General features: G+C 50.4%; 3 non-coding genes across 3 annotated transcripts; 2 read left to right on the forward strand and 1 right to left on the reverse strand.

Moving 5' to 3' along the window:
• Positions 1–1,752: 1,752 nt before the first annotated feature.
• trnap-agg (transfer RNA proline (anticodon AGG)) lies at positions 1,753–1,824 on the forward strand. The gene has a single exon. It is a non-coding gene; the product is annotated as a tRNA-Pro (tRNA).
• Positions 1,825–3,939: 2,115 nt separating this feature from the next.
• trnap-cgg (transfer RNA proline (anticodon CGG)) lies at positions 3,940–4,011 on the forward strand. Its single transcript has one exon. It is a non-coding gene; the product is annotated as a tRNA-Pro (tRNA).
• A 5,978-nt stretch (positions 4,012–9,989) lies between these two features.
• On the reverse strand, positions 9,990–10,108 carry LOC138244869 (5S ribosomal RNA). The gene has a single exon (XR_011193484.1). It is a non-coding gene; the product is annotated as a 5S ribosomal RNA (ribosomal RNA).
• Between the last annotated feature and the right edge of the window lie 2,772 nt (positions 10,109–12,880).

Raw genomic sequence — 12,880 nt, forward strand, 5'->3', positions numbered from 1 at the left:
CTTTCTGTTGAAGTAATCAAGTTACGGGGCGTCCTGCAGCCTATGATGTTCTCACTGAGAGCTTTCAAGATTTGAAGGAAAACTACGAGCTTGATTGCTCAAGTCGAACGAATGTGATTGTTAAGCAATCGATGATCAAAAGCACGTCTTCTAACAATTCCTGAGAGTATTATCAGCACTGTTTTCACTCGGATATACTTTTCACTTGCTAAGCTGACAAATTGGACGAGAAAATGCCGGAGACGCACTCAGTGCAGACTGAGGTTGGGAAGGAGGTGTGGCCCTTCAACGCTTGACAATTGAAGGACATTCTCTCCGCAACGGAGGAGCACCTGTCAGAAGTCACAGAGGCTAAATGAGAGCACCAGGCTCCTGGAGCTCTAAACTCAGACCTGGAGGATGCGGGCATCAATCCCGCTACCTCTCGCATGCTAAGCGAGCGCTCTACCATTTGAGCTCATCCTCCTCGCTTCATGCTTCTCGGCATCATGTCTTACCGCCTCTGCCCCTCTTACCGGGCACCGCCCACTGCCCTTGGTCTGCAAGGCAGTCCTTTCAAGTGCGATGACGACGCTGGGACCTTCGTTGCCTATTGTACGAGCTGAACTTTTGTGCTCATCAATTCAACGCTCTTTCCATCAACTCATCTTGTCTTTTGACGCTTCGTGTTTTGCGCTCCTTTGACTATCGGCATATCGGGTGACTGCAAACACTGAAGTTCTTGCTTACGGAGTGTGGAACATTATTTTCAAGTGATCGCTGTTCTGTCATGTTGACGCCGAGTGAATCTTTCTTTGGTCAACATGGGCAGGCTGACAGCAGTGCGAGCGAAAGTAATGGCAAATTTCTTGACTTATTTCTGAATGTGAATGTTCTTTAGAAAAGGGATGCGGCGTTGCTTCTCGCCCATGTAAAGGTCACGCATTCCAGACGTGGTTATGAGCGAAAATTTGCCGCAAGTGTTTGAAAAGAGCAAGAGAGGAAGCAGCCCTGCCCCGTGTGAGGATCAAACTCAGGCCCTTCAGATGACAAGACTGACGCACTACCAATTACACCAACAAACCCAGCTGCAGGACACACACTGGAAAGTTTGCCTCACATGGATTTCAGTCGCCCGTTCCCTAATCTTTAGACGCCCTCTGCTGAATGTTGCATTTGCCTTTTGATCTCACCCATACATTTTTGGTCTGTTTCTGTTGTGAGTCCGTCTTTCAGATCTCACCTAGCACAAGTCTCTCTGGCTGAAGTGGCCTCTCTGCTTCAGCATCGTGCCCTCACTCAGCCATTAAAAATGTCACTCGGACTTCTGACAAGCTGACATGAAATGTCAAGAGAGAGTGGCGGAGACGCTTAAGCCAGAGAGAAGATGAAAAGGGGGTGTGGCTGCGAAACGCTTGACAGCTGCACGATGCTCTCCATGCAAGGCGTGACCACAGGCTAAAGGACACCTTTTGGCACATCAAGCTCTAAGCACACACCTGGAGGATGCGGGAATTGATCCTGCTACTTCCCACATGCAAAGCAAGCGCTGTACCATACAAACCAACCCCCCTCGCTGGGGCTTATGCCTCGGCGTCACCTAGTGCCGCTTGTTCCCCTCTTACCGGGCACAGTTCACTGCCCTTCGTCTACAAGGCAGTCGTGTAATTGCGGCTTTCTTGACTTATTGATGAAGGTCTGACTGGACGAGCGAATGACGCCTCTCCCCCATCCTCAAGCTCGCTGACAGATTGAAATGGAAAGTGCTGCTGTGGCTCGTTGGTCTAGTGGTATGATTCTCGCTTAGGGTGCGAGAAGTCCCGGGTTCAACTCCCGGACGAGCCCTTGTGTGCTCTTTTCCTCCTCTTCCACAAGACTGGGAACTGATATCCACATCACTTCGCAGCGTCTGCTTATGGCAAACGATGGAATGTGACTAATGACTGAACGAGCCTGGTGAATTCTCATCACGTGGCACAATGAGAGCGTGCAGTCAGCTGTCCGAGGCGGCAACCTCATTGCTCGTTCAGAAGAACACGTACTGAAAACTCATCACCACTATGTCGTAGATGAGCACCGCGATCGCTTGTTGTCATGCGTCCTTACTTGGGAAATGCAGAAGCAAAAACTGCCCTCTCTCAGCCACCGAAACGTGTGCGGCTCGCCTTGCGCTCTCTGCGCCTCGCATATTTGTGGAGCTGTCTGCTCTTCTTTCTGTTGAAGTAATCAAGTTACGGGGCGTCCTGCAGCCTATGATGTTCTCACTGAGAGCTTTCAAGATTTGAAGGAAAACTACGAGCTTGATTGCTCAAGTCGAACGAATGTGATTGTTAAGCAATCGATGATCAAAAGCACGTCTTCTAACAATTCCTGAGAGTATTATCAGCACTGTTTTCACTCGGATATACTTTTCACTTGCTAAGCTGACAAATTGGACGAGAAAATGCCGGAGACGCACTCAGTGCAGACTGAAGTTGGGAAGGAGGTGTGGCCCTTCAACGCTTGACAATTGAAGGACATTCTCTCCGCAACGGAGGAGCACCTGTCAGAAGTCACAGAGGCTAAATGAGAGCACCAGGCTCCTGGAGCTCTAAACTCAGACCTGGAGGATGCGGGCATCAATCCCGCTACCTCTCGCATGCTAAGCGAGCGCTCTACCATTTGAGCTCATCCTCCTCGCTTCATGCTTCTCGGCATCATGTCTTACCGCCTCTGCCCCTCTTACCGGGCACCGCCCACTGCCCTTGGTCTGCAAGGCAGTCCTTTCAAGTGCGATGACGACGCTGGGACCTTCGTTGCCTATTGTATGAGCTGAACTTTTGTGCTCATCAATTCAACGCTCTTTCCATCAACTCATCTTGTCTTTTGACGCTTCGTGTTTTGCGCTCCTTTGACTATCGGCATATCGGGTGACTGCAAACACTGAAGTTCCTGCTTACGGAGTGTGGAACATTGTTTTCAAGTGATCGCTGTTCTGTCATGTTGACGCCAAGTGAATCTTTCTTTGGCAACATGGGCAGGCTGACAGCAGTGCGAGCGAAAGTAATGGCAAATTTCTTGACTTATTTCTGAATGTGAATGTTCTTTAGAAAAGGGATGCGGCGTTGCTTCTCGCCCGTGTAAAGGTCACGCATTCCAGACGTGGTTATGAGCGAACAGTTGCCGCAAGTGTTTGAAAAGAGCAAGAGAGGAAGCAGCCCTGCCCCGTGTGAGGATCAAACTCAGGCCCTTCAGATGACGAGACTGACGCACTACCAATTACGCCAACAAACCCAGGTGCAGGACACACACCGGAAAGTTTGCCTCACATGGATTTCAGTCGCCCGTTCCCTAATCTTTAGACGCCCTCTGCTGAATGTTGCATTTGCCTTTTGATCTCACCCATACATTTTTGGTCTGTTTCTGTTGTGAGTCCGTCTTTCAGATCTCACCTAGCACAAGTCTCTCTGGCTGAAGTGGACTCTCTGCTTCAGCATCGTGCCCTCACTCAGCCATTAAAAATGTCACTCGGACTTCTGACAAGCTGACATGAAATGTCAAGAGAGAGTGGCGGAGACGCTTAAGCCAGAGAGAAGATGAAAAGGGGGCTTGGCTGCGAAACGCTTGACAGCTGCACGATGCTCTTCCTGCAAGGCGTGACCACAGGCTAAAGGACACCTTTTGGCACATCAAGCTCTAAGCACACACCTGGAGGATGCGGGAATTGATCCTGCTACCTCCCACATGCAAAGCAAACGCTGTACCATACAAACCAACCCCCCTCGCTGGGGCTTATGCCTCGGCGTCACCTAGTGCCGCTTGTTCCCCTCTTACCGGGCACAGTTCACTGCCCTTCGTCTGCAAGGCAGTCGTGTAATTGCGGCTTTCTTGACTTATTGATGAAGATCTGACTGGACGAGCGAATGACGCCTCTCCCCCATCCTCAAGCTCGCGACAGATTGAAATGGAAAGTGCTGCTGTGGCTCGTTGGTCTAGTGGTATGATTCTCGCTTCGGGTGCGAGAGGTCCCGGGTTCAACTCCCGGACGAGCCCTTGTGTGCTCTTTTCCTCCTCTTCCACAAGACTGGGAACTGATATCCACATCACTTCGCAGCGTCTGCTTATGGCAAACGATGGAATGTGACTAATGACTGAACGAGCCTGGTGCATTCTCATCACGTGGCACAATGAGAGCGTGCAGTCAGCTGTCCGAGGCGGCAACCTCATTGCTCGTTCAGAAGAACACGTACTGAAAACTCATCACCACTATGTCGTAGATGAGCACCGCGATCGCTTGTTGTCATGCGTCCTTACTTGGGAAATGCAGAAGCAAGAACTGCCCTCTCTCAGCCTCCGAAACGTGTGCGGCTCGCCTTGCGCTCTCTGCGCCTCGCATATTTGTGGAGCTGTCTGCTCTTCTTTCTGTTGAAGTAATCAAGTTACGGGGCGTCCTGCAGCCTATGATGTTCTCACTGAGAGCTTTCAAGATTTGAAGGAAAACTACGAGCTTGATTGCTCAAGTCGAACGAATGTGATTGTTAAGCAATCGATGATCAAAAGCACGTCTTCTAACAATTCCTGAGAGTATTATCAGCACTGTTTTCACTCGGATATACTTTTCACTTGCTAAGCTGACAAATTGGACGAGAAAATGCCGGAGACGCACTCAGTGCAGACTGAGGTTGGGAAGGAGGTGTGGCCCTTCAACGCTTGACAATTGAAGGACATTCTCTCCGCAACGGAGGAGCACCTGTCAGAAGTCACAGAGGCTAAATGAGAGCACCAGGCTCCTGGAGCTCTAAACTCAGACCTGGAGGATGCGGGCATCAATCCCGCTACCTCTCGCATGCTAAGCGAGCGCTCTACCATTTGAGCTCATCCCCCTTGGTTCATGCTTCTCGGCATCATGTCTTACCGCCTCTGCCCCTCTTACCGGGCACTGCCCACTGCCCTTGGTCTGCAAGGCAGTCCTTTCAAGTGCGATGATGACGCTGGGACCTTCGTTGCCTATTGTACGAGCTGAACTTTTGTGCTCTTTCCATCAACTCATCTTGTCATCTTACAGTCTGGGTAATTGGAGACTGCACTGTTCTGCTTCCTAAGGTAATATACGGGTTTTTCGCATGAAGCCGTATTGAACAGTATTTCTCGCATTGTGAACATGTGCACACAGCGGTCCCCCGGGTTCCAGTTAGTGCATAATTATGCATCAATGAAAAACTAAATTAGCTCACTGAAAGTTTGATGTAGAGAATGTGGAAATTTCCAGAAGTTGTGGTCTTTTAAATGCATTTGGTTTGAAGACGTTCTGTGCTTCCATTGTGAAGATATGGACAAAACAATATTTGAGCGTGGTAAAAAAAAGTCATAAAAATGACAAAGTGAAGGCTGAGAAAGCATTCACAATGCATTTTATACACAAAGCAAGTGTTTTTGTAACTCTAAGAGATTTCCCGAAAGCACTACAGGCGTGCCAAAATCGTTTTCGAACTTCAAGCTAACTTTACCCCCGTCTTAGAGAAAGGACTGCCTTTCACTTCTCTGTGTTTTCTTTCACAGCACTGTGCACCTTTTCATTGCTCTCGCTTTCAGAGCCTCTGCACAGCACACGACTCGACATCAGGAGGCACATTGAAGTGAAAGCAGAAAGCGCTGCGACATGCACTGTGCAGATCCCGCCACACTAAGAGGTGAGTGGGTCTGTTCGATCACAGCGCATAGGCGAATCCCCAAACAGTGTGCGTGGCAACAAAAAAAGCTGCTCTGTTTTGAACTGGGGACATTGCATGTGTGAGGCTAACGTGATAACCACTACACTATGGAAACGGTGGGAAATTGTGCCCAGTGGCCCACTGCTGTGCTTCACCAATGCTAGTCAGGGACCAATGCTATTCGATGTGAATTAAATGCTATTCATCTGTCCAATTCTATTCAGGGGTGGAAAAGGGTGGAGCCGTGTGTGTCTTTTGTTCAAAGACACCCCCATCTCAGAGCCGGAAGTACAAGCCTTCCTCCCGCAGGTCCACAAAGATGTTATTGTTTAAGAAGATCCTGCGAAAGTCGGCCATCTGCCTTTCAGCCCTGCAGTAGTCCAGGCTGAAAGAGAAGCAGCCCTTCACCCTGGCAATGTACAGCCTGACAAGGTCTGGCTTCAGGCCATTGTACATCATGAGGTTCCTCCTCTCCCAGACAGCTGTCCTCGTTAGGCTGAGGAGGAGGTTCACTAAAATGGCATTAACCCCCCCCCCCCTCAGACCCGCGGTACCCAAAGAGGAACAGCTCTTTCTAGGGCACCCCGTCAAGAACAGCTCCTCGAACAGAGCGAAACAGACAATCCAGCAGAACCATCAAGTACGCCCTGGCTCGAGCTGGGGGAAGATCTTACCCCAGAACACCTCTGAGACCGGCACTCTGAAGCGTTTCGCCATCATCAGCCTGTAGAACATGCTGGTGGTGCACCCCAGGAGGTCCACCCCACGGTCCCCCCACTTCACCCTCAGCTCCGGCCAGCCCGGGCCTGCTGCCCCGTCTTGTAGATGGAGCTTCTCCAGCCAACTGTCCGGGAGACCGAGTTTGAGCTGCTCGTAATCCTGACGGATCTTACTGACAGGCAGCTCGTCGTCGACCTCTCGCACAGCGTCGACAATAGCCTGGGTGGGCAGAAATCCGTCCTTTACTTCATAAAGAAGATCCTTGACCTTGGATATGCCAGCCCCGTAGAGCTGCCTGTTCCATCGAGACACCAGCAGGGGGTTGAGGAACAGAGGCTGTTCCAGAAGCTGGGCCCGGGTCTCCGGCGTGTAGGAGACATGCTGGGACATGAACTACCCCCTCGCCAGCAGGACCTCCCTGTAAAAGGAGGGCAGATGTTTTATCAACCCCGGAGTCAGCCTCACCAGGAGGGTCTCCTGCCCCAAGCCCCCGCAAGTCTCGAGGTAGCTTGCCATACCAATCTTCCAAATGCTGACATTATCCAGGTCAAGGAACTTCTTCACTACTTTCAGCCTAAAGCTTTTCAGCTTCAGGCCTACATCACACAGCTTCAGCCCACCCCTGGAGATTTCCCCAATAAGGATGTCATGAGTGACCCGCGGAGGCTTCCCCTCCCACACGAATCCAACCACCAGTTGCCTAATCTCATTCTCTACCCGTTCAGGAAGAGGCATCACAGACAATGGGTACCACAAGAGGGACAGGCACAGTGTGTTAACGAGCAGGGACCTGTGTCTCCACCGATTTAATTGGCCCTCATCTTAATGAGCTTCTCCTTCCACAGGAGAAGCCCAGTGGCCTGCTCATCAGCGTTAATGTAGACGCCAAGGACCTTCAGGTGACCCGTCTCAACCCTGAAAGGGTAGCCGAAGAGCGGGGCAAGGTCTGCCCTCCCCACCGGCATGACCTCAGACTTCTCCAAGTTTACCTTGGCGCCCGAGGCAGCGCAGTAGGCCTGCACCACCTCTAAAATGGCCGAGATCTCCGCCAACGTCAGTCTGGTGTCGTCAGCATATTGGTAGATCAACGAGGTGGCGGTGCCCCCAGGCAAGGTCACTGGAAAGAAGCTCGTGAGGGAACCATTCACCTAGACACAGCTCACGATCCCCTTGTCCCCTTGACCCTCACACCTGAAGAGTGCTGGCTGTGATGAATTAAACCAGTTTTACAGGTTTCAATCACAGACCATGTGACATGGGACTCAGTAAACTAACAGCGCCATCGGATTTGATAATACCTAACCAAAATCCGCAATATGGAAACAGAACCTGTGTGATTGTTGATAGATGATGTACTCGTAACATTTTTTCAAGACGAACTACAACATTTAAAAAATGACTTGTATGTACTTGATATCTCTAATCAATCCACGGGTTCCAGCACAAAACGAAAGTAAAACGCATACCGTTTCGCGCTTCTTATTAGTTGCTCAAAAGTAATTTGACCGTATGAAATGCATAATATAAACCTAGAAACATAAACGTGAGCAGTACTTAAGCACTGTAGTATCGGTGTTAAGACATACCTCTCAAAAACTGTAAATCAAGTTAAAAATATCTCAAGACCGATTCTGGTCGTAATGAAACCATGCAAGGGAGTTTTTATGTCCGTTGCAGTTCTTTTGCAACATGAATATAATTATATCGTTATTAATTTCTTGAGATACGCGATTCCATATTATATTCCCTTTTAATCAAATTCTAAAAGTATGCTTGTTGACTCCGGTATCACGTTAGTTAAAGACTTCGAAGCTTACAATGTTTAGGGAGAAATGGAATACTGGTGTGTATTTTTTTCTTTTCATGATAGGTGTCGCATTTTAAATCATTTTCGTAGTTAGAAATTATGAAACGCCCTGTTAAAAGCAAGGAAGTTTTTATGCCCGTTGAAGTAAAACAAAATGCCTGACAAAGTATGGCTTGGACAGATTCCAAGTGCTTGTACAAATGTGCTAAAGAAATTATACTTTGAGTATACAGCTTGTCCAAGGTCATCCATTATTAATACTATTAGTAATATCTTCAGTAAAGGCTTTGATGCATATATATTTCTGATAAAGGTAGGTTGTGTACTTTTGTCCAACTGAGCAATCTTGCTTTCATAAAATATACCAACATTTTAATGACTGATGATTAACATGCTGTAATACACAGTTCAAAATTAAAGGCTCAAATGCTGTACATGAGAGGTTAAGCTCCCCCTGGCGGTTTTACAAGGCGACGCCGGATAGTTAGTCACGTGACACACGTGAACTGCGTGATACCGCGTGATACCGCGACACGCCCACCGGGGTATGCCGCGAAATACCTCACCCATTTTGAATGGCTGCATCTGTACATGCTCGGGAAAGCGAATCCGAACAAACCTCATGCCATCAGCAATGGTGGTCCCAGGGTAGTGGCGCATCCTGATGTCCGAAATCACTCTCACCCCCCAGCTACTCAGCTTCTCCTTGATAGTCTCGTTTGAGATATATGCCGGGAAAAGGAGGAAGGACACCACTACCTCCTTCCGCTCCAGCCAGCGGCAGTAGCAGGGTGTGCCCTGCACATCCAGCCCCACTGCCACCGCGTCTGCATGTTCCTTTGAGTCCAGAGTCAGTTCAAACTCTTTTGGCGTCCGGGGGTGGCAGGCAAAAAGAGAGCCCTCCCCACAGACGCCGTGCACAGCTGCGATAATAGCACCCGCAGACGGTTTCTCCACGCCGCTCACATCCACCACAACAGTATGCGCCCTTGCAAAAAGCCGCCGGGGGGGTCGGTCCGAATTCCTCATCCTTCTCTTTCCTACACCACTCTCCTCCTCCACTACAATAACATTCTCTGCCTCCATGTTTTTTCCTTCCATTAAAACACAAACAGGACTCAGAAAGCAACAAAAAAGCAACAAAAAAAAAACCAAAAGTCTCTCCCCTCCCCAAACAGAGCTAGGCTGAAGGGGAGGGCTTCAAAAATCAACAAAAAACACCAAAAAAAACACAAAAATTCACAAAAAATAAAGTCTTACTAAAGACAAACAAATCCTCTTCTTCTTCTCATAGAGAGGACAGCTCCGTCACCTCTTTTACGACGCTGGTTTTTTTCCCTTGCGATTTTCTCTTCTTCCCACGTTCTCTCTCTTCACTGCCTTCGTCCCCGCTCTATTTCACTTCAGCCTTTCACTCTTGCTTCCTTCCAATGAGGACGGAGCTGAAAGGGCGCTATAGAGGATCGCTGTGGAGAGCTGCTGCTGTGCTTTGACATCTGAGCTCTGTGGAAAACGATCTCAATACAGTTCTGAAAAACGCGACTCCCCGAACGCCAGCCGAACAAGTCTCCACAGCCGAAGCGCTGTGTCTCTTTTCAGCTGGCGATAAACCTTTCCTCGATCCTTTGCGGACTTGTAAAACTGTTCATGATCAGAATAAAAAACGCTCACGCTAATACACAAGCACCCGTGTCTCGCCAAAGCTGACAAATAAACAGACGGACAAGCCGCACTGCACGTGTGAACAGGGGAATGAGCGAGCGAGCGGGGATAGGGCGCCTCCTGCGCTTAAAAGCTTACAGCACCTGGTATTCCCAGGCGGTCTCCCATCCAAGTACTAACCAGGCCCATCCCTGTTTAGCTTCAGAGATCAGACGAGATCGGGCACATTCAGGGTGGTGTGGCCACAAGCGAAAGCTATGGTGCCTGACTCGCTACTTGAAGCTGTGTGTGGCTGGGGCTCCGTGCCCCCCGAGCGGGACTGAAGGATCGTTCGTGTGCAACTCTTTGGAAAGGAGCTGCTTTCCAAATCACATTGCGTACCTGGATGTTGGCGAATGTGCTCCCTTGTGTTGGCTTGTCCCGCACTGGAGGAGAACAAACAAACTGCTTGGAGGAGCACAAGGCAAGTCTTCACAAGACAAAAACCTCCAGTGCACAGCACTCAAAACATTTCTGGGCTGTCGCGTGTTTATTTCAGCACATAAAGCACACCAGTCCAACATGTCGGCCGGGCGCTCTGCGCCTCCGCCCTCTTGTGGCCTTGCGGCGTCAGAGCAAGAGGCTCCTTCTCGCTGCCTTTCCGCTGTGTTGCAGAGCCCCGAGAGGGAACCTGGAGCGCACACTTTGTGGGGGGCAGGGGACCGCGTTCGCGCTCTCTTGCGCGAGTACTAAATCTCACGGCGCCAGCCAGCGGCCAGGGGACAAATACAATATCGCGGGACAGGGGGGCCTCGTCATTGATTGTTACATATGAGACGGGGATTAGGAGGAGACCCCGACTGATTGGTAAAGGGGAACACTAACACAAGAGTGACACCCCCGGCGGCTCTTTTTGAGAGACGCCCTGGGATTTCTTAATGGCCAAGGAGGGTCGCCATCAGGATGCTGGGGCATAAGAAAGCCACACAAACCGCAGGGTGAGCGCTCCCTACTGGTCCCAGTCACACCTCTTGCAGGAGCAGCAGCAACCTGAGCTTTTCCGGGGGGAATCTCCTATCCGGGTGCCGGCTAGGCTCACACCTGCTGGGCTGCCGTGGGTGAGCCCAGTCGAGAGTCGCAGGGTGAGATCTAGTCAAAGGGGAGAAACGATACAAGCGAAGGATTACTCGGCTCCCAGCACTTGAAAAGACCGACAAATGACTCGTTCCCGCCGGAGCTGAATGTACCTGCATGTGTCGTGTCGTCTTCTTCCCCCGCCATGCTGTGTTTGCTTTATTGTCTTTGAAGCCGGCCCCCAGGACGAGACGGGCTGTTCCTGTGCCCCAATTAACACTTTACAGGTGCCATTCCCCGACATTGTGGCCATTGTCGGTGGTCACACGCGATAAGATAAGGTGGAGGAGAGTGGGGCATGCCCAGCGCCAGACATTCGAAGAGGGGGCTGTGCGAGGTGAGGTGAGGTGTGACACGCCGGAGCCCTGACGCCGCTAATGCGGAGCACTTGTTGAACTGGCATTGAAAGGACGTGTGCACACGGAGCGAGCCTTCCCTGCGGCGGAGCGTGTTGTGTGCGCTGCAGTGGTGCCGAGAGAACAGCACAGAAGGCAGCAGGCTCTGGAGAGCGGGTAAGAGACGGAGCCTTGTGGGCAGGCGAGCAGGCCCATTTTTTGGAAATTGCTGAAAAGGCTCCAGTGTTTGTTTGGTGCGTGGCAGGCGCACGACGCGAGCCTGCGTAGCGATCTGCCGGTCTGGTGTTATGCAAATGAGGCCGAATTGCATCCCGGGACATGCTGCGAATGCGCATTGGCGACTGCAGATGTGTAGGAAACGGCGCGCTCGTTTTCTCGTTTTGCCCACCCTTTTGAGTGTTAGTGTGGCGTGTGAGTGTGCGAAAGAGTGGGCCCAGCAGGAGGCAGTGGCGTGCGGGGCGAGGAGCTGGGCTAGGCTGCGCACTTTGTGCTGTGGGTCCGGGCCGCTTGCAGGGCCTTATATAACTTATACTTACCTGGCAGTGGAGATACCTTGATCATCCTGTAGGTGGAGTAGTTGGATTGTTTGCTTGTTTTGTGGAAGCAGTGTTTGTTTTGCAGTTTACGAAATGGCAACTTTTGGATCCCGCAAGAATGCTGTGCGTTTTGAGGTTTTGGATGACCTCTTCATGGATCGCATGCAGTTCAGTAGAAAAGTGTTGCAGAAGGAACTTGGCTTTGAACCTCGGCACTTGGATTTCATCTTCGCTCTCCCAGGTCAGAAAGCATTTGAGGTTGTTTTTGCTACCTATTCTCTGTTTGAACGATGTGTGGATGTGTTTGAGGCAAAAAGAGGGAAAGTTCCTGCCCTTGAGAAGATCAACTTGCAGCCTCTGACACAGAGAGAGAGGAAAACAGTGCATGTTGTTATGTTCTCGAATCTGGCAAAGACGGAGGACATTCAAACCTGGCTTAACCAGTACTGCACCGTCCACCATGGAACTGAGGTTAGAGATGTTGACAGTATAAAAACAGGAGGCAAGGAAATTCGAGGTTCGTTTGCTACCGGACAATGTAAATGGAGGCTTAAGGCACCTGCCCTCTACAATCCGGCTGGGCACCTGCAATGGCTATGTTTTTTATGTGGGACAACCAAAGGTGTGTCAGCGCTGTGGTGCTGTGGGACACCTGGCATTGTCCTGCACTGTGAAATGCTGCAAGACCTGTGGCAAACAGGGACATTTATCCTCTGACTGTTCAATGCTGCCAAATTGCAATTTATGTGGCTCGGAAGGACACGTTTTTAAGAACTGCCCTCACGCCTACGCCAATAAACTCAAAATGAGAAAGGATGAGGCAGTGCTTGTTTCAGCCAAACCGGCCTGAAAATCCAAAGCAAATAACAAGTCAAACAAAGAACCCTTGTTGGACAAAGACTCTCAGCCTCCAGCCAGGATCAGTCCTGCTGTGGCTCCGGGGCCGGTGGAAGAGAAATCCACTACGCCCCCACAACTGCAGACTGCACCAGACAAGCACGAGGGTTTGAAAACCCC

Source organism: Lepisosteus oculatus, chromosome 14 (genome assembly GCF_040954835.1).
Source record: "Lepisosteus oculatus isolate fLepOcu1 chromosome 14, fLepOcu1.hap2, whole genome shotgun sequence".
Classification (NCBI taxonomy): domain Eukaryota; kingdom Metazoa; phylum Chordata; class Actinopteri; order Semionotiformes; family Lepisosteidae; genus Lepisosteus; species Lepisosteus oculatus.